Below are 24223 nucleotides of genomic sequence, written 5' to 3'. Positions count from 1 at the left end.
GCTCCCCTTTGCAGAAGTGGTCCCTTCTCCGGAAGTGTATCAACCGTTGAAGATGACTACTCGAGAGCAACGCTAGGTAAGCAATCAGGAATAGATTCCAGGCAGTTGGCTCCAGAACGGAAGACTGACTCCAAGTGCCGGCTGATTGCTTCTTTTACTTTGCCATGCGAGTAAGAACAAGGACAAAGAAAAAGACAGGGAAAGAGCATGATATGAGATACTTTTGCTTTTGACCTTGATGATATGAGATACCTTTGCTTTTGAAGAAGCGGTGAATGAATCAGCACATGTATTTGTTGTGCTGTTTCCTCCTGGGTCATCTGTACTCCAGACATCTGGTATCATCTTTGGGGAAGAAGAAAGAATTAAGTATTTCGAAAGGCTTTGCTGGGAGTGCGCCCTCAGAGGTGAGGGAGAGTTGGGCATTTTCTTCAGGTTTGCCCTGCCATAAAATACGAAGGTCGACATATATAGAGATAATAGCAAGTGGTGGTACTTTTTACCTTTGTCGACAAACGTTTTGATCCCGCAACTCCGGCTTTTTGAAATAGTGGCGCCTCTTCGATCTTTGAATACGCCTCTTCGATTTCTGAGCAGGCGCCCCTTCGAGTTCTGAGCGACACGTGGTAGTGCAGATGCGGCTCCTTTTGACAAAGCTGCACGCGTCTTCTGAAAAGCAGAGAAAGCGTCGCTGAACTTTGCGCTTGTCGGCTAAAGATGTGTAGTTGTGATGATGGCCTCCACTTGTTGTCTGAAAAGAAGAAATCTTTTGACAAAGTTAAACGCGCCTTCTGAAAAGCCGAGAAAGCGTCGCCTAAATTACGCCGGAAATTCCGGCTTTTTGAATTGGTGGACGCGTCGCTTTGGCTTTTTTATTGAGCTATCGATCACCACAACAAACACACTCTGAAGATTTCCCATTCTTGAAAACCGACTCCGGCCCTTTGAAATTTAACTTCATCCTCCCCTTCTCTTTGAACACTTTTGAAAATGGCAAACTCATCGAACCTTAGCTTGGAATTGAGCCTTAGCAGTGATACGGGCGCGCCGCGTCAAGGTAACGTATGGCGCCCTTCTTTCTTTTCTTCTAACGGTCCTCTCACAGGTGAAGACTCCGTGATGCAGGACGCCACAACAGCTACAATAGTAGCTAGGAACCTCCTCACTCCAAAAGATAGTAGGCTGCTGTCAGGACGGTCTGATGAGTTGGCCGTTCAAGAGTCCCTCGCACTTAGTGTTCAGTGTGCGAGTTCTGTGTCCAACATGGGCCAACGCCTGCTTGCCCGCTCCTGTCAGGTAGAATCATTGATGGCAGAGGTGGAAAGTCTCAAGCAGGAGATCCAGCAGCTTAAGTATGAGAATAGAAGTTTGCATGTGCTTGCAAATAACTATTCGTCGGGCATGAAGAGGAAGCTTGATGAACTGCAAGAATCTGAGGGTCGAATTCACAGTGACCGTCAAAGGCTTGCGGCTTATCTCCAGAGGCACCTGTTTCATGGGTCATCCAGCGCTTGGCCAAGTATTGAGGCCTGGAATGCTCTAGCTCCGATGTCTTCTGCCCCTATGCCTCTCGCTTCTATGCCTTCTGCTTCGACGCCTCGTAGTGGGGCTTCAAGTAAACGTCCTTTGTGAAGGCTCCATCTTTCTTTGTTTAGCAGTGCCTATCAATAAATCAAACATTTTCTCAATGTTACAATCATAGACTCACACAATTAATAAACAAACAACAATAACTAAACAACCTAACAAGGCAGAAACGAAATAGCAACAAAGAGAAGAGTTTTTAGGAATCTGGAATTGGAGTGCTTTCTAGTTCTTCCTTTGTTGAATGCATGGGTTGCCTCCCAAGTAGCGCTTGCTTTTACGTCTTGCAGCCGGACGGTACCTGATAGGAGCATATTCATGCGACTTAAATGGCTTGTTCTCGTACATTTACGTTATGTTTCTTTAGTTAGTTTAGTCCTTTATGCTTCTTTTGTGTGTTTTCAGGATAATAAGACGTGTTTGACGAAAGGATGCATTGTGGAGTGTTTTGGAGCACTATTGGGCTAAGGATGGATAGCTTATGCTTGGAGCCCAAGTGTTGGATGAAATTGAAGGCCTTGTAAGCACTTGAGGACATAAAACAATGGCCCTAACCCAATTACATTCACCTTGCCTTGGGCTTAACACAAACACCATTCCTTGCCATGCAAGGGGGAGCAATTTGGGTCCATTTCATGTACTTAAACCCTAGCCCAATCCACAATCACTTCAAAGCCATGCAAAACCTTTCAACACCCTTTAATCATTCCCCTTTAAGTTATGATTTTATTTCCTAACCCTACATGCATTATTTATTAGCATCTTCACATGCATTCACACCTCTTTAATCCACATGCATTCATCATCATTCACTCTAGTTTTAATTCACATGCATTCCATCCTTTAATTCACCCACATGCCCCTTTAAATGATTCAATCACACCATCACACATTCATCCTCCAACATTGCACATGCACTTTGCCTTTCATCATTGCACAACAATCATAAGAGCCACATGCACTCTTAAACAATCAACAACATATTCTCCCATTCCCCCTATAAAAACCCATGCATTCATTGAGAAATTCATTCACTCCCCACTCCATCTCTCCATTTCTCACACCACAACTAACACAAACACTTCCCCTTAGAATCCAAAACCGTGAGTCCCCCTTCCACCATTCCTCATCCATTTCCATAATTCCCCAAACCTCACCTTAGACCTTGTGCTACAACAACGAGGAAGATAAGAGGGCCTAAACATTCATACAATTCAAGTTTGAGTTGTTGGAATGTTTAGGTGTTTCTTTGATTTCAAAGTTTAAATTCAATTCTCTTTGTTTTGTACGTATGAGTAATGGAAGAAAAGAGTGCCTAAACGTTCATACAATTCAAGTTTGAGTTGTTGGAATGTTTAGGTGTTTCTTTGATTTCAAAGTTATGAGGAACTAAACCCCCTTTAGCTAGGGGGTAATTCGAAATAAATGTTTATGCTTGCATTTTGATTTGATTACTTCTAATTGCGTTTCATAAGTTGTGAATTCAATTTGTTTAACCGTTTGATTGATAACTTATTTATGTATGTTTATTGAGAGTGCACGCTTAATTTTCATGCATGAATATGACGCTAGAATATAAGTGAGTTCCACCTAATCGTTATGAACTTATATTCACAAGTAGTGGAGGTTGCTTATAAACAATCGCGTTAAATGAATTCTTGGCACGAGTTTCATGCAATCATAGTAACGAATGCCTCGTCAACACTTATAATCTTCATAGAGCGTAATGATTCTTGCTTGTATCTCTATTATGCAATCATGTAGGGGACTTGTGGGGAATGTTTTGGGTTGTCGTATGCAATCATCCAATTCAATAACGTTAGGAAGATTTGAAGGTTAATTTAAGCGGACCTAATTAACCCGGGGTGATGAGTTTCATAATTTATTGAAATGCAATTGGAAATCTTTTTATTATGCAAGTGTAACATATGTGGAGATGACCCCCTTAGCTAGCATTCATCCATTCTATTTCATCAATTTCATATTTACATTCTGATTTAATTTGTTCATTTAATTTAATTTCGTATAAACTTAAATCCCCCTTTACTTTAATGTCAATTTAGTTAGAAATCATTTTAGTTTGTGTTTTTAAAAGCATTTTGAGTCTTTGGTTTGTCTTAGTGTTTTAAAGTTTAGTTTTACATTCTTTGAGTCTAGTTTAGTGTTTTATATTACGTTTTTATGTTTTTGAGTCAAATCCAAGTGATTAACAATCCCTCCTAATCCCCGGTCCAGAACGATCCCTACTTACATCATTACTACAATTGTCAAAAAGAGGGTTTAATTTATGCGCGTATAAATCCGGCACCAAATTTTGGCGCCGTTGCCGGGGATTAGAAAATTTGCTAATCCCTTGGATTGTTTGTTTCTGTATTGTCTTTTAGATTTAGTTTTTTTTTATTATTTTATTATTTGTGTTTTGTTTGTTAAGAACAAGATGGCACTTGATAATGCTTCTCTTTTGTCACAACTCATGGAAAGGTCCCAAATGCAAAGAGTTGATATATTTAATCTTCAATCAAGGAATAACGTGTTTTCCAATACTTACAATTCGGATTGGAGTGATCATTCAAACTCTATGCGGTGGGAACCTCAAAATGCTCAACAAGGAGGATATTGGCAGCCACCACAACCTCATATTCAATATGCCCAACCAAACTCAAGTTCGTCAATAGATTATAATCAAAAGCTTAATGAATTAATTTGTTTGGTGCAGGGCTCACAAATTCAAGACAATGAGGCTCAACAAGAAGGATATTGGCAGCCATATGAGGAGTTCTATTCTACGCCTATGCAGCCACCACAAAGGTTGGACCACTTGGATAAGCAAATTGGGCAGATCGCGGAGTTCGTAGGACAGTTTCGAGACCAAGGCGAACTCCCTAGTTCAACCATTGCAAATTCGAAGGGAGAATTTGAAACTGCCAAGGAAATCATGTTGAGAAGTGACAAGGAGGTTGGAACGGACCCTCAACCATCAAAATCAAATCACAAGGAAGAGGAATACACCCAACCCACGGCAAGGGTGGAAACACCTTTACCGGAGGCACCTATTGCTCCTATGCCATCTAATACAGGTGTGGTTGTTCCAAATTTCATTATTTTTAACCCTGTTCCAAGATTCATGACTTCCAAGGAAGAAGAAGGTGAAAAAGACATCTTGGAAGCCCTTCCAAAGGTGACAAGTAGGGAATGTCATGAATTCATCAAAGAGGACGTTCTTGAAACCACAAAATCCAAAGAAGTTAAATTTGATGACATTGGACAAGTAATAACCATCACTTGCAATCTGGCCAAGTCCAATATCCCTGAAACTTTCAAAGGAGTGGTATTTGTCATTGAGTTCTTGTCGGACAAAACAAGTAAGTATTTTTTTCCAAATTCCATTAGATTTTATACTAACTTGCTATTTTTTTTGAATCACGCACCTACACTAGAATTCAAACCAATGCCGGTTCACTTCAAGTATCACCTTCCATTCAAGGACCAATTCCATGCCGTTTGATTTTATTTATGTTAATAAAAAAAAATATAAAAAAAAAATAAATAAATAAAAAAAAAAAAAAAAAAAAAAAAAAAAAAGAAAGATACTAAACATGGAGAAAGGTGGAGCTTCACAAAGGTTGTTTGCGTGAAGCCCTACTACGAGGCGCAGAAGCGGAAGGCGCAGAAGCGGGAGGCATAGAAGCGGGAGGCATCGGAGCGGAAGCCATCGGAGCGGGAGGCATCGGAGCTAGAGCATTCCAGGCCTCAATACTTGGCCAAGCGCTGGATGACCCAGGAAAAAGGTGCCTCTGGAGATAAGACGCAAGCCTTTGACGGTCATTGTGAATTCGACCCTCAGATTCTTGCAGCTCATCAAGCTTCCTCTTCATGCCCGCCGAATAGTTATTTGCAAGCACATGCAAACTTCTATTCTCGTACTTAAGCTGTTTGATTTCCTGCTTAAGACTTTCCACCTCTGCCATCAACGATTCCACTTGGCGGGATCGAGCAAGCAGGCGTAGGCCCATGTTGGACACAGAGCTCGCACACTGAACACTAAGTGTGAGGGACTCTTGAACGGCCAACTCATCGGACCGTCCTGACAGCAGCCTACTATCTTTTGGAGTGAGGAGGTTCCTAGCTACTATTGTAGCTGTTGTGGCGTCCTGCATCACAGAGTCTTCACCTGAAAGAGGACCGTTAGAAGATAAAAAAGAAGGGCGCCATACATTACCTTGACGAGGCGCAACCGGATCGCTGCTGAGACTCAAATCTAAGCTAAGGTTCGATGAGTTTGCCATTTTCTTTCAAAAGTGTTCAAAGAGAAAGGGTGGATGAAGTTAAATTTCGAAGGGCCGGAGTCGATTTTCAAGAATGGGAAATCTTCAGAGTGTGTGTGTTGGGGTGATTGATAGCTCTATAAAAAGCCAAGGCAACGCGTCCACCGATTCAAAGAGCCGGATTTTCCGGCGTAATTTAGGCGACGTTTTCTCGGCTTTTCAGAAGACGCACGTGGAGGCCATCATCGCAACTACACCTCTTTAGCCGACAAGCGCAAAGTTCGGCGACGCTTTCTCTGCTTTTCAGAAAACGCGTGCAGCTTTGTCAAAAGGAGCCGCATCTGCACTACCACGTGTCATTCAGAAAGCGAAGGGGCGTCGTTCAGAAATCGAAGGGGCGCCTGCTCAGAAATCGAAGAGGCGTATTCAAAGATCGAAGAGGCGCCACTATTTCAAAAAGACGGATTTGCGGGATCAAAACGTTTGTCGACAAGGGTAAAAAGTACCACCACTTGCTATTATCTCTATATATGTCGACCTTCATTTTGTTTTTGGCAAGGTAAAACCTGAAGAAAATGCCCAACTCTTCCTCACCTCTGAGGGAGTACTCCCAGCAAAGCCTTTCGAAATACTCCATTCTTTCTTCTTCCCCAAAGATGATACCAGATGCCTGGAGTACAGATGACCCAGGAGGAAACGGCGGATTGAAATACGCTGATTCATTCACCGCTTCTTCAAAAGCAAAGGTATCTCATATCATCAAGGTCAAAAGCAAAAGTATCTCATATCATGCTTTTTCCCTGTCTTTTTCTTTGTCCTTGTTCTTACTCGCATGGCAAAGTAAAAGAAGCAATCAGCCGGCACTTGGAGTCAGTCTTCCGATCTGGAGCCAACTGCCTGGAACCTATTCCTGATTGCTTACCTAGCGTTGCTCTCGAGTAGTCATCTTCAACGGTTGATACACTTCCAGAGAAGGGACCACTCCTGCAAAGATTGAACAAAGAAACAGATAAAAGGGATAAGCTCAGACTTTCGGGGGAGACTAAAAGAACCATCTTGCTGCCCAGTTCAAGAAGTAGCACAAAGGAAAATCAACGATGGGCAGAAACCAGTTCAAGAGTAAGCCTGTGGAATCACAAAGATCAAAGCCTCAATGCAATTACCAAGGAGAAGATGGAATTTACACTTTATAACCAGATTTGCGTCTCTAAACTCTTCTCTTTGTTAATTACATTCTGCCATGTTTAGTATGTTTAAGTGCTTTTTGTGTATTTACTTATGCTTTGTGTGAATCTATGCTTAAAACATTGAGGACAATGTTTGATTTAAGTGTGGGGGGGGGGGGGGTAACTAAGTATGTTGATGCAAATTCGTTGAATTTTATCACCCATAACTTCAAGTGTTGTTCCTTGCTGTTTTAAATGTTTTTAAGGTGTTTTTAAACTGTTTTAGCGTGTTTTGTTTTATAACTCCGAAAATCACATAAAAATTTGAAAAACATTTTTTTGAAAAGCCTAAAAAGAGTGTTTTGAGTTGTTTTTTGTGTCTTAGGGAACCTTCCAACGTTATGATGAGGATTTGGTTTGTAATTGCATGACTGTTAAAAAGAGTTATAAACATGGATGAAAGTTTGATTTACTCTTGGTATATGCTTAGTTATGGTTATAATGTATGACTTCACATGCAATCATAAAAGAAAAATTCGTTTTTGTAACATGCTTGAAGGAAGGAACTCATAATAACGCTACATCCCTGTGAGACTCGAGCCATTACCTTATTTGGAGAGTTATATTCTGTGATTCTTTGTTTTCTAAAGTTGTTGCATGATCTCATTATTCCTTGCTTGGTTGCTACTTAGAATGCAATTGTATCATGATAGAACTAAATGCTAGAACTTATATCCGTTTCATTCAAAGCATGACATTGAATTGCATAACATATATCAAGATGAAGTTGTGTAGTTGCCACCATAGCCAAATAGCCTTACTTCCCATATTTCGTATATATTAGTTTTAACCCCGTTGAGCCTCGTTTAGCCTATTTTCTTTGCTAACCACATCACCCCTTACCTAGCCTAGAGTAGGACTTTCCTATACCCTTGTTCTTAAAGTATAGTGAGCATGACTTAAATGAATTCCTTTTGAGTTACATTATGCAAGGAAATAAGTGTGGGGGAGTAAAAGTTTGTTCTTACGTTTATATGTATGTTTTGAGATTCAAAAGAAAAAGAAGAAGAAAAGAAAAAGAAAAAAAAAGAGGAGTGAAAATAAGTAAGAATGAACTCACGAGCGTTGATGGTTGAAGAAAGGGTCCAAAAAAGTTGAATATGGCCCTAAGTTTTGTGTAATTCCCCCTTGGGTGATCAAAGTTGACTTCTGCATTCTAAAGGAAATTCTAAGTGCCTAATTCAATACTTTGCTCACTATTGCTTAAAGAACGTTTGTTATCCTTACCTTTCATTTTTAGCCAATTACCCCAAGCCCCATTACAACCCGTGACTTCAATCTTGAGTGTTATGTGTTTCAATTTGTGGAGTTTAAACTTGGTATGAGCATATGGTGTCACTGGTTCTCGCATCTAAGTAGGAGCATTCCATTCATGAGATCATATCTAAACATGCTTATTAACTCCAGAAATTGCTCTCTTTATGATACATATATGTGAGTGTTCGTTTTCATATTTACATCAATCTTCTCACATGTAACTAGATTAGGGTGTGTAATCAGAAAATCTGAGTGAAAATTGAGTACATATCTTGTAAGGAATTGAGCAAATTCTCTAAAGGCATGTTACTACATTCAAAATATAGTTTTAAATGCTTAATTGTGAATTAGTATGTGGTGACTATGATTAAGTATGTACTTAAGTGTAAAGATATCCAAAATCTGTGGGAATAATGATTTTTAACATGTCATGTGCATTGGAAATCCTTGAGGCAACGTTGGAAGGTTTAAGATTGTGTTTGGTTTGTTTCGTTTCGTTTTATTTTGTTTTTCTGTTTTGCTCGAGGACTAGCAAAAGCTAAGTGTGGGGGTATTTGATAGGAGCATATTCATGCGACTTAAATGGCTTGTTCTCGTACATTTACGTTATGTTTCTTTAGTTAGTTTAGTCCTTTATGCTTCTTTTGTGTGTTTTCAGGATAATAAGACGTGTTTGACGAAAGGATGCATTGTGGAGTGTTTTGGAGCACTATTGGGCTAAGGATGGATAGCTTATGCTTGGAGCCCAAGTGTTGGATGAAATTGAAGGCCTTGTAAGCACTTGAGGACATAAAACAATGGCCCTAACCCAATTACATTCACCTTGCCTTGGGCTTAACACAAACACCATTCCTTGCCATGCAAGGGGGAGCAATTTGGGTCCATTTCATGTACTTAAACCCTAGCCCAATCCACAATCACTTCAAAGCCATGCAAAACCTTTCAACACCCTTTAATCATTCCCCTTTAAGTTATGATTTTATTTCCTAACCCTACATGCATTATTTATTAGCATCTTCACATGCATTCACACCTCTTTAATCCACATGCATTCATCATCATTCACTCTAGTTTTAATTCACATGCATTCCATCCTTTAATTCACCCACATGCCCCTTTAAATGATTCAATCACACCATCACACATTCATCCTCCAACATTGCACATGCACTTTGCCTTTCATCATTGCACAACAATCATAAGAGCCACATGCACTCTTAAACAATCAACAACATATTCTCCCATTCCCCCTATAAAAACCCATGCATTCATTGAGAAATTCATTCACTCCCCACTCCATCTCTCCATTTCTCACACCACAACTAACACAAACACTTCCCCTTAGAATCCAAAACCGTGAGTCCCCCTTCCACCATTCCTCATCCATTTCCATAATTCCCCAAACCTCACCTTAGACCTTGTGCTACAACAACGAGGAAGATAAGAGGGCCTAAACATTCATACAATTCAAGTTTGAGTTGTTGGAATGTTTAGGTGTTTCTTTGATTTCAAAGTTTAAATTCAATTCTCTTTGTTTTGTACGTATGAGTAATGGAAGAAAAGAGTGCCTAAACGTTCATACAATTCAAGTTTGAGTTGTTGGAATGTTTAGGTGTTTCTTTGATTTCAAAGTTATGAGGAACTAAACCCCCTTTAGCTAGGGGGTAATTCGAAATAAATGTTTATGCTTGCATTTTGATTTGATTACTTCTAATTGCGTTTCATAAGTTGTGAATTCAATTTGTTTAACCGTTTGATTGATAACTTATTTATGTATGTTTATTGAGAGTGCACGCTTAATTTTCATGCATGAATATGACGCTAGAATATAAGTGAGTTCCACCTAATCGTTATGAACTTATATTCACAAGTAGTGGAGGTTGCTTATAAACAATCGCGTTAAATGAATTCTTGGCACGAGTTTCATGCAATCATAGTAACGAATGCCTCGTCAACACTTATAATCTTCATAGAGCGTAATGATTCTTGCTTGTATCTCTATTATGCAATCATGTAGGGGACTTGTGGGGAATGTTTTGGGTTGTCGTATGCAATCATCCAATTCAATAACGTTAGGAAGATTTGAAGGTTAATTTAAGCGGACCTAATTAACCCGGGGTGATGAGTTTCATAATTTATTGAAATGCAATTGGAAATCTTTTTATTATGCAAGTGTAACATATGTGGAGATGACCCCCTTAGCTAGCATTCATCCATTCTATTTCATCAATTTCATATTTACATTCTGTTTTAATTTGTTCATTTAATTTAATTTCGTATAAACTTAAATCCCCCTTTACTTTAATGTCAATTTAGTTAGAAATCATTTTAGTTTGTGTTTTTAAAAGCATTTTGAGTCTTTGGTTTGTCTTAGTGTTTTAAAGTTTAGTTTTACATTCTTTGAGTCTAGTTTAGTGTTTTATATTACGTTTTTATGTTTTTGAGTCAAATCCAAGTGATTAACAATCCCTCCTAATCCCCGGTCCAGAACGATCCCTACTTACATCATTACTACAATTGTCAAAAAGAGTGTTTAATTTATGCGCGTATAATTCTCGCACCAGTACCTCCGTTTAAGCTTGACTAGGTTCCACGGCATGGAGGGTTACCTCCTCCACGACATGCTCCTCAAACATCTCGTAATAGGGCTTCAATCGATGCCTATTCACTTTGAATTCTTGCTGCGTCCTTGAACTTTTGATTTGTACTGCACCATGAGGGAAAACATTAGTGACAATAAAAGGACCAACCCATTTGGAACGCAACTTACCCGGAAACAACCGAAGGCGAGAATTGAACAACAACACTTTCTGCCCAATAGAGAACGTCTTGGCACGAATCATCTTGTCATGAAATGCCTTTGTTTTCTCCTTGTAAATCCTGGCATTCTCATATGCTTCATTTCGGATTTCATCAAGCTCACATAATTGAAGCTTCCTATGTAAACCTGCGGCATCAAGGTCCATATTGAACGTTTTGACGGCCCAATGTGCACGATGCTCTAGTTCGACGGGAAGATGGCATGGCTTCCCATAGATGAGCCGAAAAGGTGACATCCCAATGGGGGTTTTGTAGGCAGTGCGATACACCCACAATGCATCGTTTAAGCGCAAACTCCAATCCTTCCTTGTAGGCCCCACGGTCTTCTCAAGAATCTGCTTGATTTCCCTATTCGAAACCTCGGCTTGCCCGCTCGTTTGAGGATGATAAAGTGTGGCCACCTTATGTGTGACATTGTATTTCTTGAGCAACGCCTCGATGGTTCGATTACAAAAATGGGAACCTCCATCACTGATTAGCACTCGTGGCATTCCAAACCTTGCAAAAATGTTAGTTTTCACAAAATCTGCAACCACTCGAGAATCATTAGTTCGGGTGGCTTTTGCTTCCACCCATTTCGACACATAATCCACAGCAAGCAATATATAAATAAACCCATGTGACGAAGGAAAGGGACCCATAAAATCAATACCCCAAACATCAAAGATTTCAACACTAAAAATGGGGGTTTGCGGCATTTGCTGTTTAGGACCAATATTTCCCGTTCTTTGGCATCTATCACAAGACATGCAAAATGTTCTAGCATCCCTAAAGATGGTAGGCCAATAGAAACCACATTCTAACACCTTAAGTGCTGTTCTTTGAGTGCCAAAGTGTCCCCCACAAGCATAAGTGTGACAAAAGGTTAGAATAACATTAAACTCAGAATCGTGCACACACCTACGTATAACTTGGTCAGGGCAATATTTCCATAAATACGGGTCATCCCACACATAAAACAGTGCCTCTTTCTTTAATTTATCACATTGGTGTTTAAGTAATTCTCTAGGAACATGTTTAGACACCAAATAATTCACCAAATCAGCATACCAGGGTTCACTTACCTTGACGGACATCAGTTGCTCATCTGGGAATGTCTCTATGATAGGCACGGCATCCTCTTCATGCACCATACGGCTCAAGTGGTCAGCCACCACGTTTTCACTTCCTTTCTTGTCCCGGATTTCGATATCGAATTCTTGGAGAAGAAGCATCCATCGGATAAGCCTCGGCTTTGCTTCCTTTTTCGTGAGCAAGTACCTCAAAGCTGCATGATCAGAATAAACGATTACTTTTGTTCCAATTAAATATGAACGGAATTTATCTAAAGCAAAAACCACAGCTAGAAGTTCTTTTTCCGTCGTGGAGTAGTTCAATTGGGCATCATTGAGAGTCCGAGAGGCATAGTATATGACATGCGGCCGCTTGTCTCTTCTTTGTCCTAGAACAGCTCCTAATGCATAGTCGGATGCATCGCACATGAGTTCGAACGGAAGGCTCCAATCTGGAGGTACAATAATGGGGGCCGAGACTAGTTTCTCCTTGAGTTGGTTAAATGCCGAATTACACTCTTCATCAAACTTGAATGGCACATCTTTTTGAAGCAATCGGCAAAGAGGGTTGGACATCTTGGAGAAGTCCTTGATAAAACGCCTATAGAACCCTGCATGGCCAAGAAACGAACGTACCTCTCTAACCGAAGTAGGAGAGGGTAAGTGACGTACAAGGTCTATTTTCGATTTATCTACTTCAATTCCTTTTTCTAAAACAATATGTCCTAAAACTATACCTTGTTTCACCATAAAATGACATTTTTCCCAATTCAAGACAAGGTTAGTTTCAACACATCGTTTCAAAATTAAGGTCAGATTATCCAAGCAATTATCAAATGAACTCCCAAATACACTGAAATCATCCATGAGAACCTCAATGATCTTTTCAACAAAATCGGAAAATATACTTACCATACACCTTTGGAAAGTGGCCGGTGCGTTGCATAAGCCAAATGGCATGCGACGATAAGCAAATGTTCCAAAGGGACATGTGAATGTGGTCTTCTCTTGATCATCCGGGGCTATCACAATTTGGTTATATCCAGAGTATCCATCAAGAAAACAGTAAAAAGCATGACCGGCTAACCTTTCGAGCATCTGGTCGATGAATGGCAAAGGAAAGTGATCTTTCCTAGTCATGGCATTTAGCTTCCGGTAATCGATACATACTCGCCAACCTGTTTGAATGCGGGTTGGCACAAGTTCATTCTCAGCATTCTTCACCACTGTCACTCCGGACTTCTTTGGAACACATTGCACCGGTGACACCCAACGACTATCAGAGATCGGATAAATCACTCCACAATCAAGAAGTTTGATAATCTCCTTTTTCACAACTTCCATCATTGGAGGGTTGAGACGGCGCTGAGCCTCTCGAGTTGGTTTAGCCCCCTCCTCAAGAAGTATACGGTGCATGCATGTGGTAGGGCTTATTCCTTTAATGTCGGCCAAAGTCCACCCTATGGCCGTTTTGTGCTCTCGCAGCACCCTCACAAGCTTCTCCTCCTCCATTGCTGTGAGACTTGATGAAATGATGACGGGCAATGTTTCGCCTTTTCCCAAAAACACATACTTCAAATGGTCCGGCAACGGCTTAAGTTCAAGCGATGGTGCCTGAACAACAGAAGGTAGCAACTTAGTGGAAACTGAATTTGAAAGTGAGAGTGGAACCTTACCATATTGTTGTGGCAATGACTCAAGGGCTGCCACAACCTCAATTATTTCTTCACTAGAACCCATTGCAAAGAATTCCTCCTCCTTGCCGTGGCCTTGCATTGGCCCAAATCCTTCATTTTTGCGCTCTATGGCCTTAGTGATGGTTGTTTCCAGGGCGTCCTCGTTCAATTCTTCAAGGTATACCTGCGCCAAAGAATCGATAACATCAATGGAAAAACAAGAATGGTCATCAACGGGATATCTCATAGTTTCAGAAATATTAAAATCAATCACTTCCCCATCGAATTCCATTGTCAAGGTGCCTTTGTATACATCAATCTTCGTTCGGGCCGTCTTCATGAATGGCCTACCAAGGAGAATCGGCAAAGATGTAGAATGGGCTGAATCCTCCATGTCTAGGACGTAGAAATCAGCCGGAAAAATTAAATGGTTCACCTGCACAAGCACATCTTCCAAAACTCCTTTTGGATACGCGTTAGAACGATCGGCCAATTGTATAATTACACCATCTTGTTTTAATTCACCCAAATTCATAGATGCATAAATAGAATAAGGCATGACATTTATGGATGCACCTAAATCAAGCATGGCATGTTCAAAACGAAGATTGCCCTTCACTACCTCTTTGTTTGCCCTTCTTCTCTTTGTATTGCATAGGTCCTTGAGGAATTTAGCATACTTTGGAACCTGTTTGATTGCATCGAGAAGCGGTATGTTCACTTGCACCTTCCGGACCGTTTCAAGAATGTCCTTCTCGCTTTCTTCCTTTTTTTCTTGCATGAACCTGCTAGGAAAAGGTACATTGGGCAGATTAGGACGTGAAGTACATGAATTTGAACTTAAATTACCTGATTTGGCCGAGTTAGGGTGATCTGCCTCAGGTTGTGTCGTCTCTTCATCTACTTTCTGGGCAGATTTGGGATTGTTTGGCTCGATCCCAACTTCTTTTCCACCCCTTAGGGTGATGGCCTTGGCGGATTCGAATCCTCCCTTTGGATTGACTGTGGTTGAGCTAGGAAGCTTTCCTTGCTCTCTAATCTGTCCAAGGAACTCAGAAATCTGCCCTATTTGTTTCTTCATATCCATCATCTCCTTTTTGTTATTTGCTATCCGGTTGTTTTGATTTTGCAATCCCTGCGAAATAGAGGTTAGTAATTGCATAGCTTGATCACTTTCCAAGGACGTACCTGAATGAGATGATGCCGAAGGTTGTTGGGGTTGTTGGGGTGCATACGGCTTGTAATAAAAACCAGGGGGGTTTGGCCTAAATCCTCCTTGTTGGGCAGCTTGTTGTGGCTCCCTCCATTTGAAGTTTGGATGGTCTCTCCATCCGACATTGTAAGTGTTCGAGTATGGGTTGTTTTGATTTTGTCCTTGGAAACCAATTGCATTGGCAGATTCCCACCCACCATTCTCGATTAGTTGAGGGCACTTGTCGGATGGATGCCCTTGAATTGAGCACACGCCACAAACTTGGTGTTCTTGTGCTTTTGGACCAATCACAACCTGAGAAACAAGAGAAGTAAGATTAGCAAGTTGTGATTGAATTTCAGAAATAGCACTCACCTCATTTACACTTTGTTGCCGTGGGGCTTCCCTTTGACCCACTCCTTCATATTGTTGAGCGTTGAGCGCTCGGTTGGCTATGAGAATCTTGGCATCCCTTGGTGTTTTGTCCACCAATGCTCCTCCCGATGATGCATCAAGCATTTGACGTTCGATAGGAAGGAGGCCCTCATAGAAATATTGAAGGAGAAGTTCCTCCTTCATTTGATGTTGAGGACATGAAGCTACAAGGCCCTTGAAGCGCTCATAATAAGCCGGGAATGTCTCACCATGATTCTGTTGAATACCACTAATTTTCTTCCGTAGGAGAATCACTCTCGAAGTAGGGAAGAATTTCTCCAAGAAAGCACGCTTCATACTCTCCCACGAAGTCACAGTTCCCGGGGCTAGTTCGTAGAGCCAATCTTTGGCTTTGTCCATAAGTGAAAATGGAAAGGCCTTCATCTTCAATATACTCCCATCCACATTGACGGGGGTCATGCTCGAACAAACCACCTCGAACTCCTTGAGATGCTTGTTGGGATCTTCCATGGAAAGCCCATGGTACTTCGGAATGTGGTGCAACAAGCTTGACTTCAATTCGAATTCATCGGTCTTGCCTTGGGCAGCCGCGGGGTATTGAATGCAAAGAGGGGCTGCATTGGCCAAACCTGAGGCAGAAAGCTCTTTAATGGTTCGATTGTCCACGGCCATGGTTGGTACTTCCTCTTTAACCCAATCTGTGGCTTCCTCTTCTACTTCAGGTTCGGGACTAGGAGGATTAGACTCTTGCAATTTCTTGTTCCTTCTTAAAGTCCTCTCGAAATCACCGTCAAAGTCGGAGATATGCTCACGAACAGGTTGTGATCTACGGGTCATAAACTAGTACCTACACACAAAAGTAAACAAGATAAGTAACCAACTTAATAGACTTGGCACAAGTAAGAAAACAAGTTGCCACACACGGCACAAAAACACATACACACGGTGCAAAAAAAAAAAATTAAAACAAAACAGAAACTAAACAATTTAAACAAGACTCAAGACAAGGGATTAGCAACTTTGCCAATCCCCGGCAACGGCGCCAAAATTTGATGCGTAAATTAACTTGACACACAAATTAAACCCTATGGATGACAATTGTAGTATATGAGAAAATAGGGATCGTTCTAACCGGGGATTAACTAGGGGTGCTAATCTATTTTGAATTTACTTGAAAACACAAAAACTAAATGTAAAGACTCTTAACAAGACTACTATGACTCAGAATAGCTTTGAAAGGCTCAAACTGCTTAAAACAATCAAATTGACTCAAATAGAAGCTAGAACTTGATTTAGACGAATTTGCAAGTGTTTATGACTCCAAAAACTTAAAGATACAAAAATAAAACAAATACAAATGATTAAGACTCAACGAAATATGGGGGAAATGTGTTTGGACGATATTAAATTAAAAAGACAGAATATAATTAAAGGCAAAATGTAAATATGAATGTGATGAAAATATGGATGATGGAATAGCCAAGGGGTTCTTCTCCACACATGTTACACTTGCATACAAAATTGATTCTCAGTTGGTCTTTCGATAAGTTGTGAAACTCAATGCTCCAAGTTAATTAGGTCCGCTTAGATTAACTTTCAGATTTCCCTAAATTCGTTGGATTGAATGGAATACGCATTACAACCAAATTATTCTTAATCAAAGTCCCTAACTATGGAATACGCATGATAGAGACATTCAACAAAGATCATTAAGTTCAATGAAAATTATAAGTGTTGACGAGGCATTCGTTACTATGGAATACGCATGAAACTTATGCCAAGAATTCGTTTAACGCGATTGTTTATAAGCAACCTCCACTACTTGTGAATATAAGTTCGTAACGTTTAGGTGAAACTCACTTATATTCTAGCGTCATATTCATGCATGAAAATTAAGCTTGCAATCTCAATGAACATACATAAATAAGTTATCAATCAAACAGTTAAACGAATTGAATCCACAACTTATGAAATTCCAACCAAAAGTAATCAATTCATATTGCAAATATAAACATAGTTTCGAATCACCCCCTAGCTAAAGGGGGTTTAGTTCCTCATAACCTTGAAATCAAAGAAACAACTAAACATTCCAACAACTCAAACTTGAATTGTATGAACGTTTAGGCACTCTTCTCTTCCATTACAAAACAAAGAAAATTGAATTCAAACATCGAAATCAAAGAAATACCTAAACATTCCAACAACTCAAACTTGAATTGTATGAACGTTTAAGCACTCTTCTCTTCCTCGTTGTTGTGGCACAAGGTCTAAGGTGAGCTTTGGGGATTATGTGAAGTGTTTTGGAGGGATGGGAAGTGGTTGGATAGTGGCTGAAATGGAGGATAAAAACTGCACAGATTGGAAGGGGATTTGCGGCACAAGGGTTGTGTTTGTGTTGTGTGAAGTGTATGAAATGAGATGTTCATGAATGAATGAATGCTAGGGTATTTATAGGGGTAGTGGAGGGAACATATGGCTGTTTGTTTAAGCATTTGTGTGGAGGAATGATGGAAAAACAGCTAGGACACATGTGAAAACTGGAATTGCACAAGGGGAGCAAAGGGAACCCACGGCATGGATGGATTTGTGCATGTGTTGGCTGATTAAGATTGTGGAAATACAAGGGAATGCACGGGTTAGTTTTGAAGAAAGGGTGTGTGAATGGGGTAATTGAATGATTAAAGTGCATGTGGGTTGGATATTAAAGGATGGAATGCATGTGAATTAAGTTGGAAAGCTGGAATGATGAAGTGGGAGTGCACGGCATTGACTGTTTGTTTGATGATGATGCATGTGATGGGTGGGAACAAAGGGGGAAACATGGCACAAGGGGGCTTGAATGAATGATTAAATGTGCATGTGGATTTAAAGAATGAGTGGTGGTGTAATGATGAAGTGAATGCATGTGACTTGTGAATACAAAGAGAAGGGGAAAAACTGGAAATGCTCAAGGAGTGCACGGCATTGGGGGGGTAAGAAATGATGGCATGAAAGTGAAGGGATTAGTGGTGCATGTGCATGTGAGTTGAAATGCATATGTTTAACCGTTTGATTGATAACTTATTTATGTATGTTTATTGAGAGTGCACGCTTAATTTTCATGCATGAATATGACGCTAGAATATAAGTGAGTTTCACCTAATAGTTACGAACTTATATTCACAAGTAGTGGAGGTTGCTTATAAACAATCGCGTTAAACGAATTCTTGGCATAAGTTTCATGCGTATTCCATAGTAACGAATGCCTCGTCAACACTTATAATTTTCATAGAGCGTAATGATTCTTGCTTGTATCTCTATTATGCAATCATGTAGGGGACTTGTGGGGAATGTTTTGAATTGTTGTATGCGCTAACCCATCCAATTCAATAACGTTAGGAAGATTTGAAGGTTAATTAGTGCATCACGGTTAACTTGGGGTGTTGAGAATTCATGGTTTATTGAAATGCAATTGGAAATCATTTTATTATGCAAGTGTAACATGTGTGGAGAAGAACCTTCTAGCTAGCATTCATCCATTCATTTTCATCGCATTCATATTTACATTCTGTCTAGTTTATTAAACCTGTTTCGTTATTTCAATTTTCGTCAAATTAAAATCCCCCTTTACTTTATTGTCTAATTTAGTTAGAAAGTGTCTTAGTTTGTGTTTATAAGAGTTTTGAGTCATTTTGTTACACAAATTCGTCCAAATTTGTGTTTGTGCTCAAATCTGCCCAGAAAGTGGTTTTTAGGCAGATTTGAGTGTGTTTGTGTTGTTTTGAGTCTTTTGGTTTGTTTTAGTGTTTTAAAGTTTAGTTTTGCATTCTTTGAGTCTAGTATAGTGTTTTATATTGTTATTTTACGTTTGAATCAAGCCATAATCTTAAATTCGTCCAACATTGGGTTTAAGGTCAGAAACTGCCTAGTTAGTGTTTTTAGGCAGTTTTGAGTCTTTTGAACTTGTTTTGAGTCCTTTGAGTCTTTGTGAACGTTTTTAACTTTGTTTTTATGTTTTTGAGTCAAATCCAAGTGATTAACAATCCCTCCTAATCCCCGGTCCAGAACGATCCCTACTTACATACTTACTACAATTGATAAAAAGAGGGTTTAATTTGTGCGCGTATAATTCTCGCATCACATGTGCTTGCAAATAACTATTCGTCGGGCATGAAGAGGAAGCTTGATGAACTGCAAGAATCTGAGGGTCGAATTCACAGTGACCGTCAAAGGCTTGCGGCTTATCTCCAGAGGCACCTGTTTCCTGGGTCATCCAGCGCTTGGCCAAGTATTGAGGCTTGGAATGCTCTAGCTCCGATGTCTTATGCCCCTATGCCTCCCGCTTCTATGCCTTCTGCTTCGACACCTCGTAGTGGGGCTTCAAGTAAACGCCCTTTGTGAAGGCTCCATCTTTCTTTGTTTAGCAGTGCCTATCAATAAATCAAACATTTTCTCAATGTTACAATCATAGACTCACACAATTAATAAACAAACAACAATAACTAAACAACCTAACAAGGCAGAAACGAAATAGCAACAAAGAGAAGAGTTTTTAGGAATCTGGAATTGGAGTGCTTTCTAAGTCTTCCTTTGTTGAATGCATGGGTTGCCTCCCAAGTAGCGCTTTCTTTTACGTCTTGCAGCCGGACAGTACCTCCGTTTAAGCTTGACTAGGTTCCACGGCATGGAGGGGTACCTCCTCCACGACATGCTCCTCGAACATCTCGTAATAGGGCTTCAATCGATGCCCATTCACTTTGAATTCTTGCTGCGTCCTTGAACTTTTGATTTGTACTGCACCATGAGGGAAAACATTAGTGACAATAAAAGGACCAACCCATTTGGAACGCAACTTACCCGGAAACAACCGAAGGCGAGAATTGAACAACAACACTTTCTGCCCAATAGAGAACGTCTTGGCACAAATCATCTTGTCATGAAATGCCTTTGTTTTCTCCTTGTAAATCCGGGCATTCTCATATGCTTCATTTCGGATTTCATCAAGCTCACACAATTGAAGTTTCCTATGTAAACCTGCGGCATCAAGGTCCATATTGAACGTTTTGACAGCCCAATGTGCACGATGCTCTAGTTCGACGGGAAGATGGCATGGCTTCCCATAGATGAGCCGAAAAGGTGACATCCCAATGGGGGTTTTGTAGGCAGTGCGATACGCCCACAATGCATCGTTTAAGCGCAAACTCCAATCCTTCCTTGTAGGCCCCACGGTCTTCTCAAGAATCTGCTTGATTTCCCTATTCGAAACCTCGGCTTGCCCGCTCGTTTGAGGATGATAAGGTGTGGCCACCTTATGTGTGACATTGTATTTCTTGAGCAACGCCTCGATGGTTCGATTACAAAAATGGGAACCTCCATCACTGATTAGCACTCGTGGCATTCCAAACCTTGCAAAAATGTTAGTTTCAACAAAATCTGCAACCACTCGAGAATCATTAGTTCGGGTGGCTTTTGCTTCCACCCATTTCGACACATAGTCCACAGCAAGCAATATATAAAGAAACCCATGTGACGAAGGAAAGGGACCCAAACATCAAAGATTTCAACACTAAAAATGGGGGTTTGCGGCATTTGTTGTTTAGGACCAATATTGCCCGTTCTTTGGCATCTATCACAAGACATGCAAAATGTTCTAGCATCCCTAAAGATGGTAGGCCAATAGAAACCACATTCTAACACCTTAAGTGCTGTTCTTTGAGTGCCAAAGTGTCCCCCACAAGCATAAGTGTGACAAAAGGTTAGAATAGCATTAAACTCAGAATCGTGCACACACCTACGTATAACTTGGTCAGGGCAATATTTCCATAAATACGGGTCATCCCACACATAAAACCGTGCCTCTTTCTTCAATTTATCACATTGGTGTTTAAGTAATTCACTAGGAACATGTTTAGACACCAAATAATTCACCAAATCAGCATACCACGGTTCACTTACCTGGACGGACATCAGTTGCTCATCTGGGAATGTCTCTATGATAGGCATGGCATCCTCCTCATGCACCATACGGCTTAAGTGGTCAGCCACCACGTTTTCACTTCCCTTCTTGTCCCGGATTTCGATATCGAACTCTTGGAGAAGAAGCATCCAACGAATAAGTCGTGGTTTGGCCTCCTTCTTGGTGAACAAATACTTCAATGCTGCATGGTCAGTATAAATAATAACTTTAATACCAAGCAAATAAGAACGAAATTTATCTAAAGCAAATACAACAGCAAGAAGTTCTTTTTCAGTGGTAGAATAATTCAATTGTGCATCATTTAAAGTCCGAGAGGCATAATAGATAACATGCGGCCTCTTTTCCTTCCTTTGCCCCAAAACAGCTCCTAATGCATAATCGGAAGCATCGCACATAAGCTCAAAAGGAAGGCTCCAATCCGGTGGAACTATGATAGGGGCCGAAGTTAGTGTTTCTTTGAGGTGATTGAACGCCTTCTCACACTCCTCGTTGAAGTCAAACGCCACATCTTTCTGGAGGAGACGGCAAAGAGGGTTTGAGATTTTGGAGAAGTCCTTGATAAATCGCCTATAAAATCCTGCATGACCAAGAAACGAACGAACCTCTCGAACCGAAGTAGGAGAGGGTAAGTAGCGTATAAGATCTATTTTCGATTTATCCACTTCAATTCCTCTTTCTGAAACAATATGCCCTAGAACTATGCCTTGTCTAACCATAAAGTGACATTTTTCCCAATTAAGCACAAGGTTAGTTTCTACACATCGTTTCAAAATCATTGTGAGATTTTCCAAACAACCATCAAATGAATCACCAAACACAGTGAAATCATCCATAAATACCTCAATAATCTTTTCCACAAAATCTGAAAAGATACTTACCATACACCTTTGAAACGTGGCCGGAGCATTGCATAAACCAAAAGGCATGCGACGATACGCAAAAGTACCAAAGGGGCATGTGAAAGTTGTCTTTTCTTGGTCATCCGGCGCTATGACAATCTGATTATATCCAGAATAACCATCAAGGAAACAATAAAAAGAATGACCGGCTAACCTTTCAAGCATTTGATCAATGAACGGCAAAGGGAAGTGGTCCTTCCTTGTGGTGGCGTTGAGCTTCCTATAATCAATGCACACTCGCCAACCTGTTTGGATACGGGTTGGCACAAGCTCATTCTCAGCATTCTCCACCACTGTCACTCCGGACTTCTTTGGAACACATTGCACCGGTGACACCCAACGACTATCAGAGATCGGATAAATCACTCCACAATCAAGAAGTTTGATAATCTCCTTTTTCACAACTTCCATCATTGGAGGGTTGAGACGGCGCTGAGCCTCTCGAGTTGGTTTAGCCCCCTCCTCTAGAAGTATGCGATGCATGCACGTAGTCGGGCTAATTCCCCTAATATCGGCCAAAGTCCATCCAATGGCCGTCTTGTGCTCTTTCAACACTCGAATCAACTTCTCCTCCTCTATGGCCGTGAGTGATGAGGAGACAATGACGGGCAATGTCTCGTTGTCTCCCAAGAAGACGTACTTTAAATGATCGGGCAACGGTTTAAGCTCAAGTACGGGTGCCTGAATCACTAAGGGTAACAACTTATTAGTGGAAACTGAAATTGAAATTGGGTTGGAAGGCTTACCAAAGTGTTGTGGCAATGACTCAAGTGCAGCGACCATCTCGGCCTCATCTTCACTTCTAGGCACGGCAAAACCAGATTTTTGCCCAATTCCTTGTGCAATTGTTGTTTCAAGTGTATCCCTCTCCAAAGAATCGAGAAATTCCTGCGCCAAATCATCAATTATATCAATAGAAAAACAAGAATGATCGTCCTTAGGAAATTTAATACTTTCAGAAAGATTGAAATCAATGACTTCCCCATCAAATTCCATTGTTAAAGAGCCTTTAAACACGTCTATCTTAGTTCGGGCCGTCTTCATGAATGGCCTCCCAAGAAGAATCGGCAAGGATGGAGCATGGGTGGTTTCCTCCATTTCAAGGACATAGAAATCCGCCGGGAAGATCAAATTATTCACCTGCACTAAGACATCTTCCAATACGCCATTTGGATAGACATTAGATCTATCGGCCAACTGAATAATCACACCATCATTTTTCAATTCACCAAGGTTCATTGAAGCATAAATAGAGTATGGCATGACGTTAATTGAAGCTCCTAAGTCTAACATAGCATGTTCGAACTTAGTTTGACCAATAATACAAGGGATTGTAAAGCTACCTGGATCTTTGCACTTTGGTGGTAACTTTCTTTGTAAAACAGCGGAAACGTTCTCACTTACCCTTACTATCTCTTTATGTGACGCCCTCTTCCTTGTAGTGCACAATTCCTTCAAGAACTTAGCGTATTTGGGCACTTGCTTTATGGCATCTAGGAGCGGAATATTGACCTGAACTTTCCTAAACGTCTCAAGAATGTCCTTCTCATGCTCCTCCTTCTTTGTTTGCCTAAACCTGCCAGGAAAGGGCACGTTTAGTGGAATAGAACTTGACAAAGTCGAATTTGGACTTACCTTAGGCGTGTTGGACGGTTTTGGCACAACAGGGAATTGCGGCAAAGTTTCTTTTACCCTTGCCGCGGCCTTCTTTGCTTGTTCCTCCTCTTCTTGCAGCAACATGTCCTCTTCTTGACTTGTTTTGGATGGCCTTGAGGTGGTTCCGACTTCCTTACCACTTCTCAACATGATGGCCTTGGCAGATTCGAATCCTCCTTTCGGAGTCACCTGCGTTGAGCTTGGTAACTTGCCTTGTTCTCTATTAAATTGCCCCATGAATTCA

Source organism: Pyrus communis, chromosome 8 (genome assembly GCF_041283825.1).
Source record: "Pyrus communis isolate YQ-2024b chromosome 8, ASM4128382v1, whole genome shotgun sequence".
In the NCBI taxonomy this organism is placed as follows: Eukaryota; Viridiplantae; Streptophyta; class Magnoliopsida; order Rosales; family Rosaceae; genus Pyrus; species Pyrus communis.
This window is presented reverse-complemented; position numbering follows the sequence as displayed.